Here is a 13,573-nt window from a genome sequence, read left to right as displayed (position 1 = left end):
GTTCAGTGCTCAAACCACTACACCATGCTGGCTAATTGTTACTTTGTTTATTGGAGGCACCTTAGTGTGTGGTAACTATAATGATAGCTTGATGGTGTGTATAAGACAACTGACACTTTAGGGCAGATTCACATGTGCATACTTTTCATTTGGCAAGTAGGAGATTCCATCTAAATATTAGGAAGAACTTCCTGACTGTGAGAGCTGTTCAGCAGTGGAACCCTCTGCCCCGGAATTTGGTGGAGGCTCCTTCTTTGGAGGCTTTTAAACAGAGGCTGGATGGTCTTCTGTTAGGGGTGCTCTGAATGCAATTTTCCTGCTTCTTGGCAGGGGGTTGTACTGGATAGCCCATGAGGTCTCTTCCAACTCTTTGATTCTATATTTATTTGTCGTGTCAGGGCAACCAGTAAATTATATTACATTTCTAACAGAACAAAGCAAACAAACAGACAAAATACAAAATGTGTGAGTTTGGTAGTTGAATAAATGTCTTTTGACCAGTATCTGGCCACTTGGAGTGCTTCTGGTGTTGCTGCAAGAAGGTCCTCCATTGTGCATGTGGCAGGGCTCAGGTTGCATTGCAGCAGGTGGTCAGTGGTTTGCTCCTCTCCACACTCGCATGTCGAAGATTCCACTTTGTAGCCCCATTTCTGAAGGTTTGCTCTGCATCTTGTGGTGCCAGAGCACAGTCTGTTCAGCGCCTTCCAAGTCGCCCAGTCCTCTGTGTGCCCAGGGGGGAGTCTCTCATTTGGTATCAGCCATTGGTTGAGGTTCTGGGTTTGAGCCTGCCACTTTTGGACTCTCGCTTGCTGAGGTGTTCCAGCAAGTGTCTCTGTAGATCTTAGAAAACTATTTCTAGATTTAAGTTGTTGACGTGCTGGCTGATACCCAAACAGGGGATGAGCTGGAGATGTCTCTGCCTTGGTCCTTTTACTATTGGCTGCTACTTCCCGGCGGATTCTATGATTCTAAGTACAACTTCAAGTGAAGACTTGCATGTGTGAGTGGACTACCTCTTTCACGTCATCTAACATTTTCTTAAATTACAATACTTGTCTGACAATCTCTATGCTCAATTACAGATCAGCAAGTATATGTGTTAACTGTATGTGATAATCAATTGAAGTACATGAATATATGAGCTTTTCTTAAGAACTAATCTGAGCAAATATCTTAGAATCAAAAAGAGATAACCTTATTGAACATTTGATAGCTTACCATGGCATGACCAGATCCGCAACTGTCAGTCCTACAATTAAAAAACATCGATGGGTTTTAAGTGTTCATCATCCCCAAATACAGTTTGCAAATGAATGTAGTGGCTAAACTAGGGTATAAGCCAATTTCAAGACACCTACAGTTCAATATCTGCCATCTGCAAGAAGGATATTCAGTTACTTATTGTGTTGTAACTCTATAGCAAAACTCTAGAGAGAAATTTTGGGGGCAAGTTTTGGAATTTTTACCAGTGATATTAGATTCATGTTTTATGCTATTAGATTCATGCTTTATGTTTTACTAGCCATCCCCGCCACGTGTTGCTGTGGCCAAGTCTGTGTATATGTGTTTTGTGTGTGCATATATGTGTGTGCGCGTAATTTTTGGTTTTTGGCCCTTTAAGTCCCTTCTGTTATGTTTTCCATTTTCCAACTTGTTGTTCTGTTAGGGGTGTAGTGCCTTGTGTCCAAATTTGGTGTCAATTCGTCCAGTAGTTTTTGAGTTATGTTAATTCCACAAACGAACATGACATTTTTATTTATTACTAGCCATCCCTTCCACGCGTTGCTGTGGCCCAGTCTGTGTATATGTGTTTTGTGTGTCTATATTTGTGTATATATGTGTGCTTGCATATATGTGGTTTTGCGCATGCATTGTTCAGTCCCCACGAATTCCTCCCCCACAAATGTACCTTGCTATCTTATCCAGAGTTTTACCATTTTATGTCATGCATTTGGCCCGCCCACTGTGTTTGATTTTCCATTATGTTATTTTGTACTGTTTATTTACTTGATTGGTTTATTTATTTTAACTGTGATGTTATTTTGTTGTTTATATTTTATGTTGCTGTAATGTATCATTGGGCTTGGCGAATCCCTTTGGGGAGATGGTGGCGGGGTATAAATAAAGTTTATTATTATTATTAATGTAATTTTTGTTTTTTGTCTTTTTAAGTCCCTTCCACTGTGTTTTTCAGTGTTTTTTTTTTTTAGTGTTGTTCACTCGTTGGCCTGATAAGTGTCTTGTGTCCAAATTTGGTGTCAATTCGTCCAGTGGTTTTTGAGTTATGTTAATCTCACAAACAAACATTACATTTTTATTTATATAGATAGATTATCATGTATTGCATCATGGTTATATTTAAGTTATTTTGATGATTGGGTTTTTCTTCAGGCAGCAAAATATGTTGAGCAACCATTGACAAAAATCTACTTCTATTTTGACTTTGTGATATATTTCAGTACAGTGGCCCATACTACAGCTATTCTGCCTTGCTTATGGACCACCAAGCCAAGCACTGTCTGCTGCTAGTGTGATGGCACAAGTGGTGCCACCTATATGTAGAACTCTAAGTTGCAGGATTTGAACTGTTGTATCATGCCTGATTTTGCCTTTTTACCCTGTAAATGTATAGTTGGATTGATTGGTTTTTATAGCTGTCAATCAATGTTGTTTGCACCAGTTGAATTGCTCCTCCTGCTCAACTGTTTGACCCCACCTCTTCCTAGAGAGCAGGACAGTGTTTCCTTTTCCACCCCACCATCAAACTTTCTATCAGATGGATGTGAGAAAGAGATTTGGCTCTAAAAGCCCTTGATTAAGTTACCTCTCAGCACCAATTCTGAGGTTCTTACCCTTGAGACTTATGCTTCATGTTCAGATCAACCTGGATGACGTTGAGAAGACTCAAGTGCCTTCAAACCAGTTCTTTGGCACCAGAGGAAGGCTTTGTCCCTTCAAATATAGGCCATTGGAATTGGGGTTGTGATTATTCCAATATTCACAGCCATTGAGAAAGAGGGACCTGGAAAAGCTTCTCAGTTGCAAAACTCCTTGGACCCAATACAACCAGAGACTGTAATGTATATTTTCCTTTACCCCTTTGAAACTTCCAGCTTATTGCCTTAAAGGGATAACTCTTTGTGAACAATAAAACCTATTTTGAGTTATCTACAGTGTTTTGGTCCTTGGGAGTTCCAGTTTCCACAAAGGAGGGCAAGAAGCAATCCCCTGGGGAAAGATGTCATGTCCATGCCTCTTTCGCTAAGAGTTATAGTCCCCAGGCGTGACGGCATAGCTAGCAACATGTAGGAATTTATCAGGAGTTCTATAAAATTACAAATGTTGCTGCCTGCCTGCATTTTTAAGGCATGTCAAAACTATGTAGAAGGCTACTATGAATGCATGGTGGGCAGTGTTTGATCTACTAGTTCACCAGTGGGCTAGAGTCCAAGCAAATGGTCATGCAAGTACAATATGGTCCTGAATCCTGATACACATGTTAGGAAATGGAATGGACACAACATAAAGGGGAATCACCCTTGCATATTATCATAACTCCTTTCTGTGTTCAGGAACTATGCTAAACAAACGTTAGAAAGATTTATCTAACTTCGTTCCACCATTTTGATGGCCTTCTGCCAATTGGCAGGGAAAGATGAGTATTTCAAGAAACATTTGTTGAGCGTTGACAAGTTGTAAGAGGAGATCCACCAAACCAATACTCTCATGAGTGATGCTGGACTGGAAAATACATGTGGTTTTCCCAGATTAAACTGTGCATGTAATTAAAGCCTGTGTTATGAAGATGGCAGCTCAGAAGTGCCGCCAATTGATTTCTGAGCTAAAATACAGAGCGAGGCAATTATTGTACTTGGCATCATGCTAATCCATTTAACCGAGAGCCCAATAACAGGAAACCATTGTTACACAATATGTAACTTGGATTTGGGCGACTGTAACATGATCTTAAAAGCTTCTCTACCTCTCAGAAGTCAATATACTTCTTGTGAAAAGGAAGGGTCAGCAAAACGGAGCTGTTACAGACCTTGCTTAAACCTAAAGAAAATGGCCTCATAGACAATGCACTGAGACAATAAAATTAAAGAATGAACTCTAGCTAAATAAAGTAATGGTCCTCCAGTGGAAAGGCAAAACACAATTAGCATTCACATGCTTATTTTAAGATCAATATTTTTTCTGCTGATTTGCTGAAGAGGCTTTTATGAAGTTTAAGCAGAGTTCATTGTTAAATACTCTTTACCTAGAGAGGATATGGTAGTCCATATTAATTCCTTTTTCTTTTAGAGATCAATAATGAGATTGCTGATTGGTGTAAAATTTCTTGGGGTGAAGCATAGCAAAAGGAAGTTGTGTCATACCATTCCACGGAGCATGCTCGAAAAACCAGTAACCACCACCTCCACAGTTCACAAAAACCATTAGGGTAAGAGAAAATCTGTAGGAAGAAAACAAACAATAAGAAAATCTGTAGGAAGAAAAAATAATAATAAGTAGAATAATTTCTAGAGAGGTTTAGTTTAGTTTACTGTGGAAAAAAGCAACAAACTTTGCAGCATTTTAATTACTAACATATGTGTTATGGCATGATCTTTCATATATCAAATGAACTGCACTATAGTACATAAGCATGTGTGTTATGGCATAAGTTTTAATATATATTATGATCTGCACTATAGCACAGAAACACTGATACCATTATCAATGATATCTCAGGGTGTATCTTCACTGTAGACTTAATGCAGTTTGACTCCACTTTAACATAGCCATTCTATGACAGAAACATGCTATCTTTCCATTCCCCTCATCCTCAGCTCCACACTCACCATAGAGCACAGTGGGCAGAAATATTCTTATCTATTTATTTATTTATTACATCTCTTGTGAACAAATATTTATTTATTTGCTGTAGGGAGAAAACTACTCTAAATACTCATCTTGATATGTGCGGAAGAAATAAATGAGGACTGAATCCCTATCTCAGAAATTCTAAGTTGGTGCCGAAAACATACTGGCTTAGTGTAAAAGAATTTGTAGGTCTGTTACACATGTAACAGGCACGTAACAGACCTGGGTTAAAGGCATCAAATTTAAGAAACCATCCTTTCTGGGATTCTTTCTCCTTGGATCTTTTTCTGCACCTATGTGATCTGTTTTGGCCAGAAAAAAATGGTGACAGAGCCTGTGCCATTACAGCTGGCTGAAACGGCCATAACAGCTGAAGCCCACTTTGCACAACACTATTTGCCACCTGCCTGGACACTGAAAAATAGTGTTACTGTATTTCAGGGCCTGGCCCTAAATCCTTAGTTTTTATGTGTCATCTCCAGGAAGGAGATGCAGAGGCAAATTTTCCAATCCTGATGGGCTCTGCTTCAGGCAAGAGGAAAGGGTTGTATGCAGATCTCCATTTCAGCTACAATTTTCAACACTTAGCTGATTTGTTGGTGATAAAGGGCCATCTAAAATTACTCTTATTTATAGGTTCACTATAAACTGAAGCCAATTTAGTATAATCATAAAGTTGGACGAGGCACCAGGAACCATCTAGTCCAATCCATTCTGCCATTAAAAATAAACTAACAAAGCAGCCCTGACAGTGGGCCACTCAGTTTAAAAACCTCCAGAGAAGGACTCCTCCCCACTCTGGGAAATGCATCCCTTGAGCAGGGAGGGCAGGGAATAGGGGAATTAGAGGGAACCCTCTTACCCCATTTGAGGTCCATCTTTTGGGCCCACATCCTTTCCTTGTTAAGGTTAATCTCTTCCCCACTTTGTCCCGTTTGGAGTCAGTAGCATCCAACTCCTCAAAACACATTTTCATGCACTGTGGAAATGGAATGCCCTTCCATCTTGTGATGGTCTCATAGGGACTCCATTTCTGAAGTACATGGAAACTGAGCCCAGAATGAGGGGATGAGGTCCTGAGGCAGCATATTCCACCCCCAAACAATGCTTACCATCAGGAAGTTATTCCTAAAGTTTAGGTGGAATCCTTTTTCCTGTTGTTTGAATCCATTCTGCTGCACGTCCTAGTCTCTGCAGCAGAAGAAAACAAGCTTGCTTGTTCTACTAAGAGCCCGAGATCCCTATCACATATCTTATGACAATTAACAACACCAACTTTGTTTTGGTGATAGAACCTGCAGAGATGTGTATGCTTAGTTATTTTCCTCCTTCCCTCCCAGTCACCATGATGCCAAGATTCACCTTCCATTCTGCCCTTCTCTATCCTGATGTCTAAAAGCAAGTAAGATAGATTAAATAATCCATATCCCATCTTGCTAAATAAGAAGGAATAGTCCTTCCTTTCAACTTGATCTTAGAGCAGCCTCTTTAGCTAAGATTTTAGTCTTTATTTCCAAACAGGAACATATTTTTTCTGTATGGAACATATGTTTGCTTGAACAAAAAAGCTGTGAGAATCTGTGGTTGGTACTCAATGCATAACATAGGTCTCAGGTTTTGGACTGGAAAACATTGGGGTGTGAAACAATCCTGAACTGCAATCTTACTGAACAGTACTTTGATCCTTTTCCCACTGATTTCGGGTTATTATATTACCACGTCGGTTGAATTTAAACACATTTTGTACACATTACCTTCATGCTGACTTCCACAACCCGTTCATCCAGAAGCAATTCTGCTCTGTTTTGTGATATCACAAGAACACCTCCCCCTTTTCCTGTTCATCCTACATAGTCTCTGATTTTGACCCTGAAGCCTCAGATATTGGGATGCTGACCTCAGCCAGTAAAATGAAGTTGCAATCATAATATAATGTCATACTTCTATTATTGGGGCAAGGGATTAATTACAACCAACTGTGTAGTTTTGGGATGGTGCAACACTCTTGGTTAGAGAAAGAATGGCTGGTTTTCCATGGAATCACTGTCACATCTGGTCAGAAACAGCTTGTTATATACACATGCTACACTCGCTAAAGATTGGGCCTAACCTATCCAGAAATCCCAAATCCCCAAAATTCCAAAATCTAAAATTGCCTTCATGGATGGCTGAGATAGTGACATCTTTCTTTCCGACGGTTCAATAGACACAAGCAAAAAGTGGACGCTAGAAACAATATCATACGAAAGCTGACTGGCACAACCTGGGGATCACAACCAGACACAGTGAAGACATCTGTCCTTGCGCTATGCTACTCTGCTGCTGAGTATGCATGCCCAGTGTGGAACACATCTCACCACACTAAAACAGTGGATGTGGCTCTTAATGAGACATGTCGCATTATCACAGGGTGTCTGCACCCCACACCACTGGAGAAATTACACTGCCTAGCCGGTATTGCACCACCTGACATCCACTGGGAATAGCAGCCAATAGTGAAAGGACCAAGGCAGTGACATCTCCAGCTCATCCCTTGTTTGGGTACCAGCCAGCACGTCAATGACTTAAATCAAAAAATAGTTTTCTAAGATCTATAGAGACACTCGCTGGAACACCCCAGCAAGCGAGACTCCAAAAGTGGCAGGCTCAAACCCAGAACCTCAATCAATGGCTGATACCAAATGAGAGACTCCCCCTGGGCACAGAAAACTGGGCGACTTGGAAGGCGCTGAACAAACTGTGCTCTGGCACCACGAGATGCAGAGCCAATCTTAAGAAATGGGGCTACAAAGTGGAATCATGCGAGTGTGGAGAAGAGCAAACTACAGACCACCTGCTGCAATGCAACCTGAGCCCTGCTACATGCACAATGGAGGACCTCCTTGCAGAAACACCAGAGGCACTCCAAGTGGCCAGACACTGGTCAAAGGACATTTAATCAACTACCAAGCTTGCAAACTTTGTGTTTTGTCTGTTTGTTTGTTTGTTTGTTTTGTTAAAAATGTGATACAAATGTCTGGTTGCTCCTGACACGATAAATAAATACTGCCACATCTGGTCAGAAACAGCTTGTTATTTACTGAAGAGCCATACTCATGCTACACTCGCTAGAGATTGGGTCTCCCTTATTCAGAAATCCAAAATCCAAAAAATTCCAAAATCTAAAATTGGTTTCATGGATGTCTGAGGTAGACATCTTTCTTTCTGATGGTTCAATGTACACAAACTCTGTTTCATGCACACATTTATTTAAAAATAAGGGATGTATATAAGGTGTATGTGAAACATAAATGAAATGTGTGTTTAGACTCGGGTATCATCAGCAAGATACCTCCTTATGTCTGCATATGTAAATCCAGCTATTCCAAAATTCAAACAAATCCAAAACACATCGCTCAACCTGTACTTTCATGAAAAGAAACAACTATTTGTAGTTTCTGATCTATCAAGTTACACCACCAGCTTCGCGTTGCTACATCTTCAAAAGATCAAGGCTCCCAAACAAGTAAGAGCCTCTGTTGAAAAATATTTGTATAAAGAAACCATTCAGGTCATAATGAGCAGCAGCTTGCTGAGCTCCAGATAAGGACAGTTACGGAAATTGATAATTTTGTTCATTTTGTTTAGTAAGGAGACATCACAAGCCGGTGCTTTAATCTTCCTTATAATACAAAAATATATTGCTTTTGGCATCAGACTTTTTTTTAAGGAAACAGAAGAATCTAATTAGTTTTTGTTTAATGAGCAGCTTTCATGTTTCCCCTTGGGGGGATAATGCACTTAGGTGTTAACCCAAGAGGGTATTTTAACAAGAAAAGGGGTTGGTATGGTTTACTCTTTGGTGTTTTGTTTTGGACAGTAGGTACTGTTCCATCATCTGGGCAGACTCCAAATTGAAGCCTAGACAGAGAAGGATAGTCCATTTTATTGGGGAGGGAGGGAGTTGAAAGAAGAAAACAATTTTCCCAATTTTTACTGGTTTCCCCCACCTTTCTCATAGCATAAGTGATGGCTGTTTTGACGACGTCTACATGGTGTGTGTGTATGTGTGTGTGGAATAATAGGAAAACAGGGGAAAGTGGTTTAATTCCTTCAACCCTAACCCTACTCCCCCGTAAAATGGAGTATCCTTCTCTCTCTCTAACGCCCCCTTGTGGCCTCTGCCCAGATAACGGAATAGTAACAGACAGTGGAAATACAATCTCGAAGATATGTCTCTCTACATTTGCAGTTTTGACTTTTGTGGATTTTTTCACATATTTTGATTAAAAATATTCTCTCCAGGAATCTTTTGGCCCTCTGTTGTGACTCTATGGCAAACTTCCTCCAGTTATGTTGGAGGATGAGATTTTTAGAAGAAAACACGTGTCTGGGAATCTCTAGGTCCCCCAACACAATTTTGTAGTCAGTTTCCAATGACAGTTGACTGTAGAGTCGTATTGAAAGACCTAAAAATCCCTCTTTGAAGGTGAGAGGGTCGGTATATAAAACCTCGAAATAAATAAATAAATAAATAAATAAATAAAAATTATAGAAAGGTGTTCTTTCAGGTTAAAACAATAGTGATGTCTTTGTATTGTCGAAGGCTTTCATGGCTGGAATCACTAGGTTCTTGTGGGTTTTTTCAGGCTATAGAGCCATGTTCTAGAGGCATTTCTCCTGACGTTTCGCCTGCATCTATAGCAAGCATCCTCAGAGGTTGTGACCTCACAACCTCTGAGGATGCTTGCCATAGATGCAGGCGAAACGTCAGGAGAAATGCCTCTAGAACATGGCTCTATAGCCCGAAAAAACCCACAAGAACCTAGTGATGTCTTTATTTGTAGTTTTTCACTTTCACAGAGGTCTTGTGTCCCTGGCTCCAATGAATGTGGAGGGCTGACGGCTATACTGTCTTTTTATGAGTTTGCATGATTACGGAGACCAGAGGGTCCATCATTTCATCTATGTGGTTGTTGATACACATTGAGGTTTTCCATGTGACTCCCATGGTAATGCACAGGTACTATGGCAGTTAAGGAGTACAACCATTACAGCTTTTATTTTACTTAACAGCTTAGGCAGGAAATGGAGGTAGAATGAATGAGTAGATGGAATATGACATCCTAGGGTCAGGAGCAAAGGGATAGATTGTATTAATTAATTCTTCCACTTTTTCCATACAAAAAAAATACTCTTTACAGCTATGCAGAATGAGGAAGTGCCTGTCTCCGCTTCCCCAAATGAGATTATTGAACAATTTTGATTCTCTAATTTATCTGGATAATATGTGAAATATATAAAGCAAGGTGCTCTCAAATAATATATTTTTAGCAGCTATAGAATCATAGTGTTGGAAGAGACCTCATGGGCAATCCAGTCCAACCCCCTGCCAAGAAGCAGGAAAATTGCATTCAAAGCACCCCCGACAGATGGCCATCCATCCTCTGTTTAAAAGCTTCCAAAGAAGGAGCCTCCACCCAGGGGCGGCCCTAGGTAATTTTCAATGGTAAGCAAACAGTATTCCCCCCTCCCCCCAACCAATCACTGATATATATTTTCTGTTCATCTTGGGAGTTCTGTGTGCCATATTTGGTTCAATTCCATCATTGGTGGAGCTCAGAATGCTCTTTGATTGTAGGTGAACTATACATCCCAGTAACTAAAACTTGCATATGTCAAGGTCTATTTTCCCCCAAGAGCGCCTCAAGAGCACCCCTGGGAAAAATCAACTATACTGCAAATGCTTACTTTGCGCAATGGGTTGAGCCGCTCCTGCCTCCACCACACTCCGGGGCAGAGAGTTCCACTGCTGAACAGCTCTCACAGTCAAGAAGTTCTTCCTAATGTTCAGATGTAGTTTGAAGCCATTGTTCCGCGTCCTGGTCTCCAGGGCAGCAGTAAGCAAGCCTGCTCCCTCCTCCCTATGAATTCCTCTCATATACAGTATTTATACATGGCTATCATGTCTCCTCTCAGCCTTCTCTTCTTCAGGCTAAACATACCCAACTCTTTAAGCCGCTCCTATGTTTAGTATCGGATACATTAGGAATTTACTTTTAATTGTGGCAATCTCTGGAGAAAATACTAGCTTAGTTGGACCAATGTTTTGAGTCAGACCACATTTATACTGTAGAATTAAATGCAGTTGAACATCACTGTAACTGCCATGGCTAAATGCTACAGAATCCTGGGATTTGAGGCACTAACATTATTTTACAGAGAAGCTAAAGATCTTCTTACGCTACAGTTCCATAGCATTGCACTACCACAGTTAAAGACATGTCAGATTTCATTAATTCTGGAGTATTTAAACCTCACAATCGTGTTAAAAAACAAAGTATGAATTGTCGATGTTGCAATCCCAGGTGACAGCAGGATTGAAGAGAAACAACTGGAAAAGCTGACATGATATAAGGATTTAAAGATCGAACTGCAAAGACTCTGGCACAAGCCAGTAAAGGTGGTCTCAGTGGTGATCGACACCCTGGGTGCAGTGCCTAAAGACCTTGGCCTGCACTTAAACACAATTGGTGCTGACAAAATTACCATCTGCCAGCTGCAAAAGACCACCTTACTGGGATCTGCACGCATCATTCGCTGATACATCACACAGTCCTAGTCACTTGGGAAGTGTCCGACGTGTGATCCAATACAACATCCAGCAGAGTGATCTTGTCTGCTGTGGACTCATCTTGTTGTGTTTCAAATAATAATAATAATAATAATAATAATAATAATAATAATAATAATCACCACCACCATCATCATCATCATCATCATCATCATCATCTTTATTTGTATCCCACCACCATCTCCCGAAAGGGAGTCAGGGCGACTCACAAAATGCACTCAGTAGTGCGACACAATTGCCTCTGAGGATGAGAGAATTTGAGTTGGCCTAAGTTACCCAATGAGTTTCCATGGCTGAACGGAAATTCATACTGTGACCTCTCAATCCACTTCACCACAACAGCTCTAGTTTTAATTTAGTCCACACTAAACTGCATGCTTGAAATTCACACACACAATGTGTGCAAGAAAAAAATTGCAATTATGGACCATCACACAAAAATCCTAGACTTGCTAAGGTAACAAACCTGGCTCCAGAGCCTTTCTTCTTTTTGTAGGAAATCTATACTGCCCTACTGATGACCAGACACTTAAATAGCTTGAAATATAATGAAATATGTCAAAGCCATCATGCTTTTTTGTGAATTCTTGTCTAAAAATTCTGTAGATTTATAAGGTATGATCTAATTCTTAACTCTTTTGTGGGTCAATAAGAATCCATGTGAAAATGCCATTAGATACATTATTTTTATTCCCAGGAGAATGTGCTGCAATTTTAAGATTATATCACGGATTATTAAACCTTACATGTTGATGCATTAAAGCAACATATGTTTTTGTAGGAGCTATTCATAAAACACTGAAACACTCTGGATGCAGAATGAGCAATCTACGAGGGGAAAAAATTGTGAAGTATGGGTATTACACTTTGTGGTGATCGGGAAGTACAACATATCCAGATAGCATTTCAGCCTCTTAATTTCATCATTATGCTACAACCTTTCAAAATTTCTTCTGGCAGTCTACTCATTCACACCCTGGGTCTCTTTAACGTAGATTCTTGCAATTATGTCCATTAGTTTCCCTAGCAACAGAGGCTGAGGTTAAGCCATTTGCTAGAAGAGGCCCATCCCAAATTATGGTATTATACCAAATTATTGCTGGCCTTTTAACTAAAATACCCTGCTTTTCTATTCGGCTAACAGCACAGACAGCAAGTGGATCTGATGCATTTTACAGTTGTAAATAGGACCTATCTTTGGATAAGGCAATTGTAGCTTAATGACCAGATGGTTACTACTGAAAACAGCAGAGTGAACAAGAAAATTTGTAAATAGTTATGGTTCAGTGCACCCTGAACTAAAAGTTTTTCAACACTGACAGAAAGCAACAGAGTCGTTTCACAAGAAGGTCAGTAAGCAAGTCTCTTCATTATAGATTGCATTCTAATGTCAGAGTCTCAATTACTGCCTGGTGCACACTAATAAATTGGATCTCCTTGACAAGGAAGATTTCAATTGAAAGCAGTTCAGTTTTATACTAGAATTTTAGCACACGTTTATTTCGAAAATACTTGAATATCAGCTACAAAGATACACAACATTTTTATGCTTGAAAATTTTAAAAGGTGTTAACGCACTTTAGATAATTTACTGTATATACTCGAGTATAAGCCTAGTTTTTCTGTCCTTTTTTTAGGCTGAAAAAGTCTCCCCCGGCTTATAATCGAGTCAAGTTTATTTATTATTTTTCTTTGTTGTTGTTGTTTTACTTTATTATTGTTGTTATTACATTTATTATTTTACTCTATTATTCTTATTATTTATTTATTTTATTTATTTATTTACTTTATTTATATACCGCTTTTCTCAGCCCTCAGGCGACTCAAAGCAGTGAACAACATCAATACAAAACATCACGAACAAGTATAGGACAATTAAAAACAATTGTAACATAAATCATTAAACATCCGTATAACAATCATTAGCGCCTCAATAGTGAAATCAGAATCCAGTCTCATCATCCATTATTCCATATTCCTTTGTTCAATTACACTGTTTAATCAAATGCTTGTTTGAACAGCCAGGTCTTCACTTTCCTCCGAAATGCCAGCAGGGAGGGGGCCAATCTGATTACTGCAGGCAGGGCGTTCCAT

The 13,573-nt window shown here is 39.8% G+C and overlaps 1 pseudogene; it reads right to left on the bottom strand.

The window, feature by feature from the left end:
- LOC132770189 (heparan-alpha-glucosaminide N-acetyltransferase-like) overlaps nt 1-13,573 on the bottom strand; it is a 201,918-nt pseudogene that overhangs the window by 105,385 nt on the left and 82,960 nt on the right.

The sequence above is a fragment of the Anolis sagrei genome, chromosome 3 (assembly GCF_037176765.1).
Source record: "Anolis sagrei isolate rAnoSag1 chromosome 3, rAnoSag1.mat, whole genome shotgun sequence".
In the NCBI taxonomy this organism is placed as follows: Eukaryota; Metazoa; Chordata; class Lepidosauria; order Squamata; family Dactyloidae; genus Anolis; species Anolis sagrei.
Note: the sequence above shows the minus strand (reverse complement) of the source record. Positions and strands in the feature narration are given on the sequence as shown.